The following is a 5,313-nucleotide window of genomic DNA, read 5'->3' as shown; positions in this document are numbered from 1 at the left end:
AAAGCTCTACTATGCAAAGCGAGAGCCATTCATCAACAACATCCAGAAACGCCGCCAGCTTCTCTGGGCCCAAGAACATCTAAAATGGACTGATGCAAAGTGGAAAAGTGTTTTGTGGTCTGACGAGTACACATTTCAAATTGTTTTTGGAAATATTTGACATCGTGTCCTCTGGATCAAAAGGGAAGCGAACCGTCCAGACTGGCATCGACTCAAAGTTCAAAAGCCAGCATCTGTGATGGTATGGGGGTGCATTAGTGCCCAAGGAATGGGTCTCTTCCACATCTGTGAAGGCACCATTAATGCTGAAAGCTACATACAGGTTTTGGAACAACATATGCTGCCATCTAAGCGCCGTCTTTTTCATGGACGCCCCTGCTTATTTCAGCAAGACAATGCCAAGCCACATTCAGCACGTGTTACAACAGCGTGGCTTCGTAAAAAAAGATTGCGGGTACTTTCCTGACCTGCCTGCAGTCCAGAACTGTCTCCCATCGAAAATGTGTGGCGCATTATGAAGCGTAAAATACGACAGCGGAGACCCCGGACTGTTGAAAGACTGAAGCTCTACATAAAACAAGAATGTGAAAGAATTCCACTTTCGAAGCTTAAACAATTAGTTTCCTCAGTTTCCAAACGTTTATTGATTGTTGTCAAAAGAAAAGGTGATGTAACACAGTGGTGAACATGCCCTTTCCCAACTACTTTGGCACGTGTTGCAGCCATGAAATTCTAAGTTAATTATTATTTGCAAAAAAAATAATCAAGTTTATGAGTTTGAACATCAAATATCTTGTCTTTGTAGCGCATTCAATTGAATATGGGTTGAAAATGATTTGCAAATCATTGTATTCCGTTTATATTTACATCTAACACAATTTCCCAACTTATATGGAAACGGGGTTTGTATATAAAAGCTAGAGTATATAAAAATTTTTAAAAAATCAGTGAAGTTGACACATTGTGTAAATCGTAAATAAAAACAGAAGACAATGATTTGCAAATCCTTTTAAACTTATAGTCAACTGAAAACACTGCAAAGACAAGATATTTAATGTTTGAACTGAGAAACAATTTTTTCTTTTGCAAATAATCATTTACTGAGAATTTAATGGCAGCAACACATTGGAAAAAAGTTGGCAAAGGGGCATTTTTACCACTGTGTTACTCGGCCTTTACATTTTAACAACACTCAGTAAACGTTTGGGAACTGAGGAGACCAATTTTTTAAACTTTTCAGGTGGAATTCTTTCCCATTGTTGCTTGATGTACAGCTTAAGTTGTTCAACAGTCGGGGGTCTTCTTTGTGGTATTTTAGGCTTCATATTGCACCACACATTTTCAATGGGAGACAGGTTTGGACTGCAGGCAGGCAAGTCCAGTACCTGCGCTCTTTTATCATGAAGCCACTCTGTTATAACATGTGGCTTGACATTGTCTTGCTGAAATAAGCAGGGGCGTCCATGATGATGTTGCTTGGATGGCAACATATGTTGTTCTAATACCTGTATGTACCTTTCAGCATTAATGGTGCTTTCACAGATGTGTAAATTACCCATGCCTTGGGCATTAATACACCCCCATACCTTCACAGATGCTGGCTTTTGAACTTTACGCCTATAGCAGTCCGGATAGTTATTTTCCTCTTTGGTCAGGAGGACACAACGTCCACAGTTTCCCCCCAAAAAATGAAATGTGGACTCGTCAGACCACAGAACACTTTTCCACTGTAACGATCTGTCACTTACCTTCTAATAGTTTTTCGTGTTTTGTACTTTGTTTCCTGTTCAGTGCTCTTATTTTGTCATACTTCCTGTTTACTCCGCTGAGCACTGTTTTTGTCACACTCGCCGTTGATTGGCAGCGGTCCTCAGCTGCGGTCAATCAACAGGTCTATTTATGTTTCACTCGAGCACTCCTCAGTGCTCGAAGTTAAAACCATGTTGGGAACATCTCCATGCAAGACTGCTTTCTGTTTATATCTTTTACTTTGATGAAATTAAAATCATCTTACCGGCTTTCTGCTCTCCTGGATTTTTGCATACTTGAGGTCACACAACTGCAGCCATGCGACATCCCAACAGTAACTTCGAGCCAGAAAATTGTGACCTCGCGAGAATCCCTGTCGGCAATCCTCAGCCGACGTTCTGGACCGCACAATTCCTGGAGGACTTGAAGGCCAGGTTTGTGCGGTCCCAGCCTACAGACGCGGACCCTCTCCCCGCGGCAACGCCACCGGCTTCGGCTCTCCGACCGGCGCGTCCGCCACTTCCTGCATGCCTCGCGGCTCCCGCGGCAACGCTACCGGCTACGGCTCTCCGACCGGCGCGTCCTCCGCCGCCATCCTTCCTCTCGGCAACGCTGCCGGCTACGGCTCACCGACCGGCGCGCCCGCCTCCTCCTTCACGTCTCGCGGCTCCTGCGGCTCCGTCGCCGACTGCGGCTCTCCGACCGGCACGTCCGCCGCCGCCATCCTTCCCGTCGTCTGCTGAGCTGCTTCTCCCTGCTCCTACGCAGCTTCCAGCGGCTGCTCCCCGGCTGCTCTTTTTGCCAGCTCCCGCTCTCTTTTTTGGTTCGCCGAGAGCTCCAGTGGAGCCCACAGTGAGGTCGCTTTTGTCCTCCTGCTGGGACTTGGCACGGGACGTGTCTTCGTCCCTCCTCCTGGTCCCCTCCCGCCCGTCCCTGGTTTTCGCACCGGGGGACTCCGACGAGCAGGCACGTTTTCCCGCATGTGTGAACGGTGTCTGGCAGCCACCTAGTGGAGGGGGGCCCACTATACACTGCGGTGCAGCCAGGCACACACCGCTGTCATCCCCGCCAGCGTCTCCTTCCACGGAGACATCTACGTCCCTGGCGGGCTTTCGCCTAGCCCCAACGCCGGCTCCACGCCGAGCCCCAACGCCGGCTCCACGCCGAGCCCCAACGCCGGCTCCACGCCGAGCCCCAACGCCGGCTCCACGCCGAGCCCCAACGCCGGCTCCACGCCGAGCCCCAACGCCGGCTCCACGCCGAGCCCCAACGCCGGCTCCACGCCGAGCCCCAACGCCGCCAAGAGCAGCACCACGCCGGGCTTCGTCACCGCCGGCATCCGCTATTCCTCGGCCAGCATTTGCTGCTCCTCGCCCGGCGTCATCTGCCGCTTTCACGCCGCCGATGACATCTGCAACAATCACGCCTCCGATGACGCCTGCCGCTTTCACGCCGCCGATGACGCCTGCCGCTTTCACGCCGCCGATGACGTCTGCCGCTTTCACGCCGCCGATGACGTCTGCCGCTTTCACGCCGCCGATGACGTCTGCCGCTTTCACGCCGCCGATGACGTCTGCCGCTTTCACGCCGCCGATGACGTCTGCCGCTTTCACGCCGCCGATGACGTCTGCCGCTTTCACGCCGCCGATGACGTCTGCCGCTTTCACGCCGCCGATGACGTCTGCCGCTTTCACGCCGCCGATGACGTCTGCCGCTTCCACGCCGGCACCAACATCGGCTCCTCAGCCGCCTCCTGCAGAGGTATCTGTTTTGGCGGCAGCCCCCGCCGCTTTGTCTGCTGTCTCCGGGCCTGCTTCAGCGCGCCCGCCTCCACGTCAGCCGCGGATGTGGCCGTGTCCTGGGCGTCCTCCTCGCGGGATGCACTCGTCTCTTTTTCGGCCAATGATGTGGCTGTCCCGTGGCCGCCCGCCCCGCCAGTTCCAGCGGCGCTCTACGCGCCGTCGCCACCTGACTTTTCCTCGCTGGCTGCGGGGACACAAGGTTTGGCGACCTTCCACCAAATCCTCCTTCCATCCTCCCTTACTTTGTGGACATTTTTTTCCATTTTTCTTTTCCAGGGAACATCTGGTATCTGTTCCTTGAGGGGGAGGTCCTGTAACGATCTGTCACTTACCTTCTAATAGTTTTTCGTGTTTTGTACTTTGTTTCCTGTTCAGTGCTCTTATTTTGTCATACTTCCTGTTTACTCCGCTGAGCACTGTTTTTGTCACACTCGCCGTTGATTGGCAGCGGTCCTCAGCTGCGGTCAATCAACAGGTCTATTTATGTTTCACTCGAGCACTCCTCAGTGCTCGAAGTTAAAACCATGTTGGGAACATCTCCATGCAAGACTGCTTTCTGTTTATATCTTTTACTTTGATGAAATTAAAATCATCTTACCGGCTTTCTGCTCTCCTGGATTTTTGCATACTTGAGGTCACACAACTGCAGCCATGCGACATCCCAACATCCACTTTGCATCAATCCATCTTAGATGAACTTGGGCCCAGCAAAGCCGGCAGCGTTTCTGGGTGTTGATAAATGGGTTTTGTTTTGCATAGTTTAGTTTTAACTTGCACTTACAGATGTAGTGACCAACTGTAGTTACTGACAGTGGTTTTGTGAAGTGTTCCTGAGCCCATGTAGTGATATCCTTTACACAGTGATGTCGCTCCTTTATGAAGTACTGCCTGAGGGATCGAAGGTTCGTAATATCATGACTTATGTGCATTGATTCATCAAGATTCTCTGAACCTTTTGATGATATTACGGACCGTAGATGGTGAAATCTCTAAATTCCTTGAAAAAGCTTGTTGAGAAATGTTATTCTTAAACTATTTGACAATTTGCTCATGCATTTGTTCACAAAGTGGTGACCCTCGCCCCATCCTTGTTCATGAATGACTGAACATTTCATGGAAGCTGCTTTTATACCTAATCATGGAACCCACCTGTTTCCAATTGGCCTGTTCACCTGTGCGATAGTCCAAATAAATGTTAGATGACCATACCTCAACTTTCTCAGTCTTTTTGCCACTTGTGCCAGCTTTTTTGAAACATATTGCAGGCATCAAATTCCCAAATGAGAGAATATCAGCAAAAAATAACAAAGTTTTGCAGTCTATTCAATTGAACATAGATTGAAAAGGATTTGCAAATCATTTTATTTTGTGTCTGTTTACAATTTACACAAAGTGCCAACTTCACTGGTTTCGGGGTTTGTAAATGAGTTTTAAGATGGAACTTAAAGGCTTCTATTGAGGAAGCATCTCTAACTGTTACCGGTAGGGCATTCCATATAGCCCGCAGCCTTTTTTTGGGCTCCGGGGACCATTAATAAGCCCGAGTTGTTCTGGCCAAGACATATGGTACAATACAATCAGCAAGGTAGAATGGATCTAGACCGTTTAGAATCTTATACATTAGTAATAAATCCTTAAAGTCGCACCTTAAGTACACAGGAAGCCAGTGCAGGTGAGCCAGTATAGGTGTAATATGATCAAACTTTCTTGTTCTTGTCAAAAGTCCAGCAGCTGCATTTTGTACCAACTGTAATCTTTTAAT

The sequence above is a fragment of the Nerophis ophidion genome, linkage group LG19 (assembly GCF_033978795.1).
Source record: "Nerophis ophidion isolate RoL-2023_Sa linkage group LG19, RoL_Noph_v1.0, whole genome shotgun sequence".
Classification (NCBI taxonomy): Eukaryota; Metazoa; Chordata; class Actinopteri; order Syngnathiformes; family Syngnathidae; genus Nerophis; species Nerophis ophidion.
The sequence above is the reverse complement of the archived record's forward strand: the minus strand, read 5'-3'. Positions refer to the sequence as shown.